The 15,565-nt window shown below is 36.0% G+C and overlaps 1 pseudogene; it reads right to left on the bottom strand.

The window, feature by feature from the left end:
• Positions 1 to 13,709: 13,709 nt before the first annotated feature.
• On the bottom strand, positions 13,710 to 15,292 carry LOC129462370 (activating signal cointegrator 1-like; annotated as a pseudogene).
• Between the last annotated feature and the right edge of the window lie 273 nt (positions 15,293 to 15,565).

Here is a 15,565-nt window from a genome sequence, read left to right as displayed (position 1 = left end):
GTGAGAACTGTATGCACATTGTCATACAACAGATCTCTAGAACTTTTTTATCTTTCACAAGTAAAATTCTTTATCTGTTAAACAGTTCCCCCTTTCTCCCTACCAACAGCCCCTGGCAACCACCACTTTACTTTCTGTTTCTACCAATTTAACTATTTTAGATACTTCATTTAAGTGGAATTATGCACTATTTATCCTTTTATGACTGGCGTATATCACTTACCATAATGTCCTGAAGGTTCATTCATGTTGTAGCATATGACAGGACTTTTTAAAGGCTGAATAATATCCCATTGCATGTATGTAACACATTCACTTTATCCATTCATCTGTCATTGATGTCATTAGGTTGCTTTCACCTCTTGGATATTGAGAATAATGGTGCAATGTACATGGGTGTGCAAATATCACTTCAAGACCCTGTTTTCAATTCTTTTGGCTATAGATTTAGAAGTGAGATTGTTTGATCATATGATAGGATGATTTTTAATTTTTCGAGGAACCTCCATATTGTTTCCCATTGCAGCTCTACTATTTTACATTTTCACTAACAGTGCACAAGGATTCCAGTTTCTTCATATCCTCTGTAACACTTGTCATTAACCATTTGTTTGATAGTAACCTTGTAACAGGTGTGAAGTGATATCTCACTGTGGTTTTGAGTTGCATTTCTCCGACGATTAATAATGTTAAGCATCTTTTCATCTGCTTGTTGGACATCTTTTTCAAATTTTTTAATTATTGTTTTTAAATGTTTATGGGTACAGAGTAGGTGTATAAATCTATGGGATACATGAGATGTTTTGATACAGGCATGCAATGTGAAATAAGCACATCATGGAGAATAGGGTATCCATTCCTTCCAGCATTTATCTTTTGAGTTACAAACAATCCAATTACGTTCTTTATTTTTAAGTATACAATTAAATTATTATTGACCATAGTCACCCTATTGTGCTATTAAATAGTAGGTCTTATGCATTCTTTCCATATTTTTTGTACACATTAACTATCTTCGCCTCCCCCTAACCCCCCAACTGTCCTTGCCAACCTCTGGTAACTATCCTTCTATGCTTTATGTCCATGAATCCAGTTGATTTTATTTTTAGACCCACAAATAAGCGGGAACGTGTGATGTTTGTCTTTCTGTTGCCTAGCTTATTTCACTTAACATGATGGTCTCCAGTTCAAACCATGTTGTTGCAAATGACTGGATCTCATTCTTTTTTATGGCTGATTAGTACTCCATTGTGCTTATGTATCATATTTTCTTTATCCATTCATCTGTCGATGGACACTTAGGTTGCTTCCAAACCTTAGTTATTGTAAACATTGTTGCAACAAACATAGTAATACAGATATCTGTTCCATATACTGATTTCCTTCCTTTGGGTATTTACCCAGCAGTGGGATTGCTGGATCACAGAATAGCTCAATTTTGAGTTTTTTGAGAAACCTCCGAACTGTTCTCCATAGTGATTATACTAATTTACATTCCCACCAACAGTGTACAATGTTCCCTTTCTTTCTTTTTTTTTTTTGAAGTGTTCCCTTTTCTCCACCTCCTCTGCAGCATTTATCATTGCCTGTCTTTTGAATATAAGCCATTTTAACTGGAGTGAGATGATATCTCATTGTAGTTTTGATTTGCATTTCTCTGATGATCAGTGTTGTTGAGCACCCTTTCATGTGCCTGTTTGCCATTTGTATGTGTTCTTTTGACCAATGTCTATACAGATCTTTTGCCCATTTTTAATTGAATCATTAGATTTGTTTTCCTATAGAGTTGTTTTGAGCTCCTTACATATTCTGGTTATTAATCCCTTGTGGGTAGGGTAGTTTGCAAATATCTTCTCCCATTCTGTGGGTTCTCTCTTCACTTTGTTGACTCTATACTTTGCTGTACAGAAGCTTTTTAATGTGATGTGATCCCATTTGTCCGTTTTTGCTTCAGTTGCCTGTGCTTACGGGGTATTGCTCAAGAAATCTTTGCCCAGACCAATATCCAGGAGATTTTCTCCAATGTTTTCTTGTAGTAGTTTCACAGTTTTAGGCCTTAGATTTAAGTCTTTAATCCATTTTGATTTGATTTTTTATACATAGCAAGAGATACGGGTCTAGTTTCATTCTTTTGCATCTGGACATCTAGTTTTCCCAAAACCATTTATTGAAGAGACTTTCTTTTCCCCAGTGTATGTTCTTCATACCTTGGCAAAAATGAGTTCACTGTAGTTACATGGATTTGTTTCTGGGTTCCCTATTCTGTCTATCTACTTGTCTGTTTTTATGCCAGTATCATGCTGTTCTGATTATTATAGCCCTATAATAATATAATTTGAAGTCAGGTAATGTGATGCCTCCAGTTTTGTTCTTTTTGCTTTGGCTATTCTGGGTCTTTTGTGGTTCCATATATATTTTAGGATTTTTTTCTATTTCTGTGAAGAATATCATTTGTATTTTGATAGGGATTGCATTAAATCTGTAGATTATTAATACTTTGGACAGGATGGACATTTTAACAATATTGACTTTTCCAATCCATGAACACGGAATATCTTTCCATTTTGTGGTGTCCTCTTCAATTTCCTTTATCAGTGTTTTATAGTTTACAATACAGAGATCTTTCACTTCTTTGGTTAAGTTAATTTCTAGGTAGTGCCTTTTTGATTTATTTTTCATATTGTTCACTTTTGACATATGAAAATGCTACTGACTTTTGCATGTTAATTGTGTATCCTTTAACTTTACTGAATTTGTTTATCAGTTCTAATAGTTTTTTTGTGGAGTCTTTAGGTTTTTCCAAATGTAAGTTCGTATCATCAACAAACAAGGATGGTTTGACTTATTTCTTTTCAATTTGGATGCCCTTAGTCTTTCTCGTCTGATTGCTCTAGCTAGGACTTCAAGTACTGTGTTGAATAACAGAAGAGACAGTGGGCATCCTTGTCATGTTCCAGATCTTAGAGGAAAGGCTTCCAGCTTTTCCCCATTAGGTATAATACTATCTATGGGTCTATCATACATGGCTTCTATTATGTTGAGGTATGTTCCCTTCCTTCTATAACCAGTTATTTTGTGGGTTTTTTGTTTTGTTTTGTTTTCGAGACAGAGTCTCACTCTGTTGCCCAGGCTGGAGTAGAGTGGCGTGATCTGGGTTCACTGCAAGCTCTGCCTCCCGGGTTCATGCCATTCTCCTTCCTCAGCCTCCCAAGTAGCTGGGACTACAGGAGCCCGCCACCATGCCCAGTTAATTTTTTGTATTTTTAGTAGAGACGGGGTTTCGCCATGTTAGCCAGGATGGTCTCGATCTCCTGACCTCATGATCCACCCCCCTCAGCCTCCCAAAGTGCTGGGATTACAGGCCTGAGCCACCACGCCCGGCCTGTTGTGGGTTTTTTTTTTTTTTTAATCACGAAGGATGTTGAATTTTATCAAATGCTTTTTCAGTATCAATTGAAATGATCATATAGTTTTTATCCTTCATTCTGTTGATGTGATCTATCATTCGATTGATATGCGTATGTTGAACCACGCTTGCATCCCAGGGATAAATCCCACCTGTTCATAATGAATGATCTTTCTAATGTATTGTTAAATCTAGTTTGCTAGTATTTTGTCAAGAATTTTTGCATCAATATTCATCAGAGATACTGACCTGTAGTTTTCTTTTTTTGATGTGTTTTTGTCTGGTTTTGGTATCAGGGTAATACTGGTCTTGTAGAATGAGTTTGGATATTTTCTCTTCTCCTCTATTTTTTGGCATAGTTAGAATAGGATTGGTATTAGTTCTTTTTAAAGTGTTTGGTAGAATTTAGTAGTGAAGCCATAGGTTCTGGACTTTTCTTTACTAGAAGACTTTTTATTATGGCATCATTCTCCTTACTTGTTATTGGTCTGTTCAGGTTTTGAATTTCTTCCTGGTTCAATCTTAGGAGGTTGTATGTGTCTACGAATTTGTCCATTTCTTCTAGATTTTCCAATTTATTGGTGTATAGTTTCTCATAATAGCCATTAATGATCCTTCGAATTTCTGCAATATCAGTTATAATGCCTCTTTTTTCATCTCTGATTTTTAGTTATTTGGGTCTTCTCTTTTTTTTCTTTTCATGAGCTAAAGGCTTGTCAATTTTGTTTAACTTTCCAAAAAACCAACTTTTTGTTTCATTGATCTTTTCTATTTTTTTTCAATTTCATTTATTTTTCCTTGCTCTTTACTATTTTTTTCTACTACTAATTTGGGGTTTTGTTTGCTCTTGCTTTTCTAGTTAAGATGCATTATAAGACTGTTTATTTGAAGTTTTTCCTCTTTTTTGATGTAGGCATTTATAGCTATAAACTTCCCTTTTAGTGCTGCTTTTGTTGTATCCCATAGGTTTTGGTATATTTTATTTCCATTACCATTTGTTTCAAGAAATTTTTCAATTTTATTATTAAATTCTTCATTGATCTACTGGTCATCCAGGAGCATATTGTTTAATTTCCATGTATTCTTACAGTTTCTAAAATTCCTCTTGTTACTAATTTCTAGTTTTATTCCACTGTGGTCAGAGAAGACGCTTGATATTATTTCAATTTTTCAATGTTTTAAGACTTGTTTTGTGACCTAACATATGGTCTATCCTTGAGTATAATCCATGTGCTGAGGAAAAGAATGTGTATTCTGCAGCTCTTGGATGAAATGTTCTATAAATATCTACTAGGTCCATTTGGTCCATAGTGCAGATTAAGTCCAATTTTTCTTTGTTGATTTTCTGTCTGGAAGATCTGTTTTTGGACATCTTATAAACATCAGCTATAAGCTGATTTGGAGAAATCTTTATTCAAGTCCTTTGCCTATTTTAAAATTGGATTGCTTGGTTTTTGTTGTTGAGTTGTAGGAATTCTTTGTATTTTCTGAATATTGACTCCTTACCAGATATATGGTTAGCAAATATTTTTTTCTCATTCCATATGTTGTCTTTTCACTCTCTTGGTTTCTTCCTTTCTTGTGCAGACTTTTTCAGTTTGATACAGTCTTATTTATCTATTCTTGCTTACATTGTCGGTGGGTCTTATATACAAGAAATCAACGCAAAATCCAAAATCATGAAGTTTTTGCCTACGTTTTCTTCTAGGAGTTTTATAGTTTTATGTCTTAAATGTAGGTCTTGTATCTATTTTGAGTTAATTTTTGTATGTTGTAAGGAAAACGTCCAACTTTATGCTTTGCATGTGGATATTTGTTTTCCTAACACCATTTGTAGAAGAGACTAACTTTTTCCCATTGTGTAAACTTGATCCCCTATTGAAGATTATTTGATCATATATCCAAGGGCTTATTTATGAACTCTCTATTCTGTTCCATTGGTCCATATATCTGCCTTTATGCCAATACCATACATTTTATTACTGTAGCTTTGTAATATATTTTGAAATCAAGAAGTGTGAGACCTGTAGCTTTGTTTTTCTTTGTAAACTTGTTTTGGCTACTTAAAGTTCTTTAAAATTCCATATGAATTTTAGAATTTTTTTCTACTTCTGCAAAAAAAAAAAAAAAAAGGTCGCTGGCATTTCGATAGGAATTGCACAGAATCTGTAGATTACTTTTGGTAGTATAAACATTTTAGCAATATTAATTATTTCAATTAATGAAAACAAAATATATTTTTCATTTTTTTATGTCTTTTCAAATTTCTTTCAGCAATGTTTTGTAGTTTTCCGTGTATACATCTTTCACTTCTTTGGTTAAGTTCAATTATAAGTATTTTATTCTTTTTGATGCTATCATAAATGAGATTGTTTTCCTCAATTCCTTTACTGATTATTCATTGTTAGTGTACAAAAACACACCTGATTTCTGCATGCTGATTTCATATCCTGCTACTTTGCTGAACTGTTTATTACTTTTTTTTCTTTTCTTTTTTTTTTTTTTGAGATGGAGTCTTGCTCTTTTGCCCAGACTGGAGTGCAGTGGTGCGATCTCGGCTCACTGCAGGCTCCGCCTCCCAGGTTCACGCCATTCTCCTGCCTCAGCCTCCCAAGTAGCTGGGACTACAGGCGCCCATCACCCACCATGCCCAGTTAATTTTTTTTTGCATTTTTAGTAGAGACGGGGTTTCACCATGTTAGCCAGGATAGTCTCGATCTCCTGACCTTGTGATCCGCCCGCCTCAGCCTCCCAAAGTGCTGGGATTACAGGCGTGAGCCACTGTGCCCGACCTTGTTTATTACTTTTAGCAGTTATTTTATGGAATCTTTAGGGTTTCTGTTTATAAGATCACGTTATCTGTGAACAGCGATAGTTTTACTTTTTCCTTTACAATTTGTACGCCTTTATTATTTTTTCTTAATCAATTGATCTGGCTAAGACTTCCAGTAATATGTTGAATAAAAGTTGTGAGAGTGGGCACTTTTGGCTTGTTTCTGAGCTTAGAAGGAAAGGTTTCAATTATTCACCATTAAGTATGTAGGCTTTTCCTATATGGCCTTTATTACGTTGAGGTAATTTCCTTCTGTTCTCAGTTTGTTAAGTGTTTTTATCACGAAAGTGTGTTGGATTTTGTCAAATAATTTTTCTACATCAACTGAAATAATCTTATGGTTTTTGTCTTTTATTCTGTTAATGTGGTATATCATATTGATTCATTTTCATATGTTGAATTATCCTTGCATTAATTCAAGATAAATCCCACTTAATCATGATGTATAATCCTTTTAATGTGTTGTTACATTTGGTTTGCTAAGCTTTTGTTGAGGTTTTTGCACCTATATCCATCATGGATATTGGTCTATGGTTTCCTTATCTGAAAGTATTTCTGTCTGATTTTGGTATCAGGGTAATGCTGGGCTCACAAAATAAGTTTGGAAGTGTTTACTCCCACGCTTTCATTTTTTGGAAGTTTGAGGAGTGGTATTAATTATCCTTTAATTGTTTGGTAAACTTTTCCAGTGAAGCTATCTGGTCCTAGGCTTTTGTTTACTGGAAGGTTTTCGTTACTAATTTAATCATCTTGTTAGTTATAGTTCTATTCATATTTTTTATCTCTTCATGATTCAGTCTTGATAGGTTGCATGTTTCTAGAAATGTATTTATTTATTTTCGTTTATCCAATGTGTTGGCATACCTAAACAGGCTTTTAAAACCAAATGCTCCTGCTAGTGGCAATATATGAGACTATTTGTACCATGACCTCATCAACATTTTATATTTTTTATATTTTATATATTTATTTTTATTTTGATATTTTTTATTTTTTAGTTTTAATTGATGAAAAAAGTAGTCCTTTTGTGATACTACCTTGAGCAAATGTGAACTGTTTTTTCTTAATATTTGCTTCAAATGTCCTAAATGAAAATCATCACTTTGTATAGAAGTGAGAGAATGTGATAATGGTGCTGTACACATACCAGGAAATGGCTTTTGAATAGTGCTCTAAAAACATTTTATTTGGGTATCAAATTTTCCTAAGGTACCCTCACCAAGTGCACTTTCCCAAGAACGCTTTTCCAAGTAGAAGTGAAGCAGAAAAAGCTGTTTTCTGGCAGTTAAAAGGCGAATTATGACATAACAGATAACACAAATCAAATAAATTTTACTTGCTCTTAAATTATAGACACACATAAATTTATACATATTAAACTCCTTGTCTTTAACTGCAATGCACTTTTGTTAGAATTCTTTCGTCTGAGTAAAGAGACCTAACTAGGCAATAATATCAGGGATGGAGTCACTGTGGATCATGCACAAAGTAGATAAACCATAGATGATCTTTAAAAAACTATGTTTATACGCTTAAATAAATATTCATATGCAGAAAGAGAAGAAGGAAAGTAGAAGGCACATCTTTAAAAGCACATATTTATAAACAAAATATATCTTCAGGTCTAGGGGAAACTTCCAACTATGGTAGCGTGAGGTCAGAGAAATCTTCTCTTCATAAAGCAAGTATAAAACAGGACAAAATTCTTTGGGAGGCCAAGGCAGGCGGATCACGAGGTCAAGAGATTGAGACCATCCTGGCCAACATGGTGAAACCCTGTCTCTACTAAAAATCGAAAAATTAGCTGGGTGTAGTGGTGCGTGCCTGTAGTCCCAGCTACTCGGGAAGCTGAGGTAGGAGAATCATTTGAACCAGCGAGGCAGTTTGCAGTGAGCCAAGATCGTGCCACTGCACTCTAGCCTGGTGACAGAGTGACACTCTGTCTCTAAAAAAAAAAAAAAAAGGACAAAATTGTCATAAATAACCATATCCAGTATCTGTGAAGTGACCAAAAAGCAGACTACAAATTGAGAAGCATTTATTCTAGAAAATTTCTAGAGCTCCTGGTTAAAACAACTGGTGCTTGTGAAGTTCTTGCCTGAGAATATTTCCATCCATGTTCTTCTCCCTGACTCATTTGGTGATCAAAGCAGGTTGAGCAGAAAATCAGCATCTCTGCTACCAGAGGGAAGAGGCTTGCTTTGGGAAGGTGGAAAAAAAAAAAAAAAAAAAAGAGTCATGGCTTTAGCAAATATTATAAAGAAAAACAAGAAAAGCCCACAGTTTTACTAGTTTGAGATAATGGTCCTATTTGGGGCAAGAAGTGCACAGACAATTATTTATATGGGGAGATCCTGGAAAAGAGATCACCACTTAAAGGCTACGGAAGTGTTCTAACTCCTCATGTTTGGCTGGAAAACTACAGGTATGCACAGGGGAAACCTGAGAGACCCTAGTTAGAAGTTAAACCGAAAAATGACTTGAGAACAAGCTGATTTTGAATACAATCCCCAAACCACATGCATATTGATTGCTAGAAGGTAAAATCCTCATGGACTGGGGGTGTTTGAGTACAACCTTTACCCAAATCATTGGCTGACCCCTAAGTTTACAGATACAGAGATGACCCCTAGTCTAGTAATTTAGGATAAAAAAATGTATATTTTTAAAAAGCAAAAATAAGAATAAAAAGCTAACTAGAGATATCAGCAGCTCCCCATTTGGGGAGACATTTTGTATTTTAAGTCCAGACAAGGTACAAAAAGAAAAAAGGGAAAAAGCAGAAAAATCAGAACTCAGAGTTGGTATATCTTCTATTACAGTCTATGAAATGTCCAATTTTCAACCAAAAATTACTGGACAATCAAAAAATATGTGACCCATACACAGGGGAAAAAAGTGGTCAACAGAGACTAACTCTGAGAGGCACAAAATTTGAGTTTAATTCATGTTCAATGAATTAAGATAAAATATCACAACAATGACTCAACCAAAAGGGAATCTCAGTAGAAAAATGTGTACTATTTTAAAAAGAGGAATTTTAGAAATTCTAGAATTGATAATGAAATAACCAAAATGAAAAATGCCAAAGATAGGCTCAATAGCAGATTGAAGATGACAGAAAAAGAATCAATAAGCTTGAAGATCAATTAATAGATATTTATTCTAAAGAATAGAGAGAAAAATGAATAGCGCCTCAGAGACTGGTTGGTAATGTTGAGCATAACAGCATTCATTTAATGAAATTATTAAAAGGATAGGAGAAAAAGAAAAAGGCTGAGAGCCCTGCCAGTTTATTAAAGAAATTGACAAGTTGATCCTAAGAATATGGAGATCCAAAGGACCTAGACTAACCAAATCAATTTTTAAAAATAACAAAGTTGGAAGACTTACACTAACTGATTTTAAAACTTTCCATAAAGCTACAATATTCAAGATAGTGTGGTATTGGTCTATGAATAGATATACCAATCAATGAATCTAAATAGACAATCAAAACTAAACTCTTACTTCTATGACTAATTGATTTTCAACAAAGATACCAAGATAATTCAATGAATAAAGTGTAGTCTTTCCAACAAATGGTGTTGAAACAGTTGGATGTTTATATGTTTTAAAAATGTAAATGTAAACCTTAGACAAAAGTTAACTAAAAATGTAAGAGCTGACTCTATAATCTTTGTGATCTTTTGTTAGGCAAAGACTTCTTAGACATGATACCAAAAGCATGATCCATAAAAGAAAAATATCATAAACAGTGACATCAACAACTAAAACTCATTTTTCAAAAGACACCATTAAAAAAATAAAAAGACAAGCCACAGATATATTATTTGATTATTTGCAAATTATATATCTTATAAAAGAGTTGTATATATATAGGAAGCATAAAGAACTCTTCCAACTCAATAATACGAAGAGAAAAAATAGTTTAAGGTTTAAGTGTATTTTAACAAGGGAGACATTCAAGTGACTAATTAGCTCATGAAAAAATGCCCAACATCATTAGTCATTAGAGAAATGCAAATTAAAACCACAATGAAATACACTGCACATCTACTGAAATGGCTATAATCCAACAGACCAAGCATCAATACCAAGCATTGATGAGGATGTGGAAAAACAGAAACCTTCATAGATTGTTGATGGGAATGTAAATGGCATAGATGCTTCAGAAAACAGTTTGATAGTTTCTTAAATAGTTAATCACACTTACCATATGCTATGATTTAAGTGTGTTGCCTAGAATTCATGTGTTGGAAATTTGGTCCCCAGTATGGTAGTGCTGGGAGGTGGGGTCTTTAACAGGTGATTAGGTCATTAAGAAGGATTAATACGGCCAGGCATAGTGGCTCATGCCTGTAAACCCAGCACTTAGGGAGGCTGAGGCCGGTGGATCATGAGGTCAGGAGATTGAGACCATCCTGGTCAATATGGTGAAACCCTGTCTCTACTAAAAATACAAAAATTAGCCCGGCGTGGTGGTGCATGCCAATAATCCCAGCTACTCGGGAGGCTGAGGCAGGAGAATCACTTGAACCAAGAAGTCAGAGGTTGCAGTGAGCCAAGATTGTGCCACTGCACTCCAGCCTGGCAACAGAGTGAGACTCTCAAAAAAAAAAAAAAAAAAAGAAGGATTAATACTACTGTTACAGGACTAGGTTAATTCTCAAGGGACTGAGTGAATTTGAGGGACAGGATTAGTAACCACAAGAGCAGGTTATTATAAAGTGTTTTTTCCCATTTACATGTGCCCACTTATCCTTCCTCTTCTCCATCATGTTTGGATGCAGCACAAGGCCCTCATCTAAACCTGACCAGATGTGTCCGCCCAATTTTGGATTTCCCGGCTTCATAAACATTAGCCAAAATAAATCTCTTGTTTTTTTGAGAAATCACCCAGTCTCAGATATCTGTTATAGCAACTGAAAATAAACTGACACCATATAATCTAGCAATTTTACTCCTAGATACCTATCCAAGAGAATAGAAGGCATATGTCCATACAAATACTTATCTGTGAACATTCATAGTGGCACTATTAATAATAGACAAACACTGGAAATAATATAAATGTTCATCATTTGGTGAACAGATAAAACATGGTATATCTATACAATGAAATACTATACAGCAATAAAAATGAATAAACTTTTGATATATCTACAATATGAATAAACTTAAAAAACATTACACCAAGTGAAAGAAGCCATGTACAAAAAATATATAGTGTAAGATTTATCTTATATAAAATTTTTGAAAAAGATAAAACTATAGAGACAGAAAGCAGATATTGGTTGCCTAAAGCTTAATTTTGGAGTGGTGATTGACTAAAAAAGGCACCAAAATATTAATAATTTTTTGATGATAGAAGTACTTTAAAACTGAATTGTTGGCTGGGTGCAGTAGCTCACACCTATGATCCCAGCACTTTAGGAGGCCGAGGCCAGTGGATCACCTGAGGTCAGGAGTTTGAGACCAGCCTGGCAAACATCGTGAAACTCCACCTCAACTAAAAATACAAAAATTAGCCAGGTGAGGTGACACACACCTGTAATCCCAGCTGCCTGAGAGGCTGAGGCAGGACAATCACTTGAACCTGCCTGGGAGGCAGAGGTTACAGTGAACTGAGATCACGCCACTGCACTCCAGCCTGGGCAACAGAGTGAGACTCTGACTTAAAAAAAAAAAAAGAAAGAAAGAAACTGAATTTTTGTTATGGTTGTACAGTTTATAAAATTCCTAGAAATCACTAAGCCATACTTATAGTGAGTAAACCTGTACAGTGAGTAAATGATTAGTATTAAATTGTGTACTTCTATAAAGTTATGTATATACAGTTGGCTTTTGAATAACATGGATTTGAACTGCACTGATGCACTTATACAAAAGTTTCCTATAAGTTACACTGAGTGTGACTGCTCCTCCTGCCTCCCTTCCCACCTCCTCCACCTCTTCTGCCTCTGCCATCCCTGAGACAGCAAGACCAACCCCTCCTCTTCCTCCTCTTCCTAAGACCATTCTACATGAAGACAATGAGAATAAAGACCTTTATGATAATCCAGTTCTACTTAATGAACAGCAAATACATTTTCTCTTCCTCATGATTTTCTTGATAACATTTTCTTTTCTCTAGCTTACTTGATTGTAAGAATACAATATATAATACATGTAACATACAAATATTTGTTAATGGACTGTTTATGTTATGAGTAAGGATTCCAATCAATAGTAAGCTATTAGTAGTAAGTTCTGGGGAAATCAAAAGTTATACCCATATTTTTGACTGCACAGGAGCTTGGTGTCTCTAACCCCTACATTGTTCAAGGGTCAAGTGTGTGTGTGTTCATCATTTGTTAATGAGCTTTTTGTTTTCACATTATCTCAAGGTAAATTTTAGAAATTCTACACCCTGCACTTCTAATTCTGTGTCTCAAGCCCCTTCAAAGACTCACGACAATAGTTATCACTATAGTCTTTCATTTCTCTACTGCCTGATCCACTTCATCCACTTTAAAGTTGAGGCATCTCCTTTGCATAAGAAAAAGGGGATTCCCCTACTACCTGAACTCCAATTTGAGTATTAATATTTTTTCATGTATTTCTGATATGTGTAGGATGGTATCATCCTAGCACAGATTTAATAAGGTCTTTAAGAAGTATTACCTAATTTAATCTATAAACAATAATGAGTTTAGTGAGTAACAGAGGTTATATTAAAATTTGGATCTATCTGACTATATACCTCTTGCTCTCAACTAGTGTCTTATACACCACATTCCTCTTCCTCTTTTCATGTTTTGCCATGATCCCACTTGTATTTTCCCATGTCAAAAGAAAGATGAGAGAGAAAATTTTTTGTCTAGAAATCCACAAGGTTGCAGCCTCAGTAACCTGCAAATAATAGGAAATACCCTGAACTTTTTTTTAAATGGTTTTTTATAAATAATGTATTCAGGCCGGGCGCGGTGGCTCATACCTGTAATCCCAGCACTTTGGGAGGCCGAGGCGGGCAGATTACAAGGTCAGGAGATCAAGACCATCCTGGCTACCACAGTGAAAACCCATCTCTACTAAAAATACAGATGATTAGCCGGGCATGGTGGCGGGCGCCTGTAGTCCCAGGTACTCGGGAGGCTGAGGCAGGAGAATGGCATGGACCTGGGAGGTGGAGGTTGCAGTGAGCCGAGATCGTGCCACTGCACTCCAGCCTGGGTGACAGTGCGAGACTCCATCTCAAAAAATAAAATAAATAAATAAATAATGTATTCAAAGATTTTGAGCCACTACATAAGTAAGAATCCTACTCCTTAAGAAAAATATACAGATTTTGATAACAGTTTAAATTCTGAAAGATTCAAGCCCGATGCCAAGCCTTTAGATTTCTACTGCTTCAATTCCAAAAAACTAGTGGATGGCAATTTTAGTGTACCAAACTCCACTGTGCTGTATGGTTTCTTTTCTCCTGAGTCAGAAAGCTTTATTCTGCTTCATTTACCCCTTCTTTGCTCCTTAATGGATCTTGGAATCCAGTTTCCAGATTTTTTTATTTCCTTTAATAGGAAACTTCACAACCATTTCCTGAGGACTTTTGCAGATGAAAACAAGTGGAGAACGTGATTCTTGACTGATGTCTGGAAACTGCTCCTTAAATTGCCTGTGAAACAAGCAATTAGGTCCAGACAGCCCAAAAGACAACCTGATGGATAGTCACTGGGGAATTCCACATCTTTCCTATGAAGATGATATGTAGCCTGGAGTTCTGAGACTTTTTGAAGGCAGAGGGAGGTTTTGGCTATGACTGCTATCCAAAGTTGTCCTCTGTGGGAGATGTACCAGGATCTGTACTCCATCATTTTCTAATCCCTCTAACAAGCTGAGAAATCCAGGGCTGATGTATAGAGAGACATGAACCACTGTCCAACCTCCCTGAAAGTCTTGATCCTGGATTCACAAGAGATACTGAAATGAGTTGAATTCTAGTCCCAATCCTGCTGAATGGAAAGCTTTCTTCTGTGAGGCTGCACCTGTGTGGTCAACCCACTGGGGAGGGGACTCGTATGTGCTGAGATTTACCAGAACTTCCAAAGGCTCTTCAGGAGATATATCAAATGTGATCAGTGTCTAGTTCGAGGTTTCCTTAGCAATGGCCTGTATTGTCTCATCTAGTCTGCTGTGATATTCTGCTAATGGATTTTCTTCTTCCAGGATCTTCCTGCTGTAAAGTCAATGGTGACCCTCTTAGAGAGTCGAGAGGCATGTCGAAGTTCTCTCAGCTCTTCTTCTCACTTCTCATTTGGTTTCCCACTCAAGTTTGGACAACCACTGGTTAGAATCACTGGCAAAAAATCTGATCATCAATAACTTGGGTCCTTTGAAAACTAGCTCTATGCAACTCTAACAGCCTGTCTTTGTGCTTGATATCCTTCTCCAGACCAGACATAATTTGAAATTCTCGATGACATAGAAAGTCCTTGGCAGAGTTGTCCACCTTTCCAAAATTCTCCATCAATGGCATGAGCTTCTTTAGCAGTTTCTGGCTCTCATTTGTGTTATGCTGTAAAATATCCTGTTCTTCATGAGTACATACCATTGTGACACAGAATAAGCAAGGACTGGAGCCCTCTTGTTCACAAACAACAGGCCCACCGATCAGACAGCTATTGATGAGCTTGTGTTTCTGGCCCAGGCAAACACAAGGGTGGCAACTGGGGAGCAGACTGCAGGCCTGTGGGTCCCTCTCTTTTGTGTAAATTGACAAATTTTGTCTTCTTCTTAAAGGAGTTGCTGTTCTCTCATGCCTTGGGCAAATCAAAAGATGTTTTACCTCTGCAGTTGTGTCAGGTGTAGCAAATACAGGAACTTCTTGTCTATCTCTCCCTTTCCTCCTACCCAGCTTTAGCTGGTCCCTTGGTTTCTGCCTATGTAAAGTTTCATATTTTTGGAAGCACTGTGCATGATCTCCTTGCTGACATCCAGGTCAACAGTTTTCCCCCCTGCTGGATGCACCATTACACCGGTGTCTCCTTGGACACTGCCCCAGCCACTGCCATCTTTCCCGGACAGAACCAGCTGGGCTTAACGCTTGTTTTTTTATATAATTGAGTACAAATATAGAGTTGTTTTGCTCCAGAGGCCAAATTTTAACCTGGGTGAGTTAATGATTCAAGTTAATTTCCAAACACCACAAACTAAGTACAACCTCAGTGAGAATTTAAAAAGACTAGGATAATATCTTACTAATTTACATATTTACCGTATTTTGTTATGTACAAAGGAATTTCTCAGGAAAAATTTTTAATGTTTTATAAGAGTCTTGTGAAGTG

This window comes from Symphalangus syndactylus, chromosome 2 (assembly GCF_028878055.3).
Source record: "Symphalangus syndactylus isolate Jambi chromosome 2, NHGRI_mSymSyn1-v2.1_pri, whole genome shotgun sequence".
NCBI lineage: Eukaryota > Metazoa > Chordata > Mammalia > Primates > Hylobatidae > Symphalangus > Symphalangus syndactylus.
Note: the sequence above shows the minus strand (reverse complement) of the source record. Positions and strands in the feature narration are given on the sequence as shown.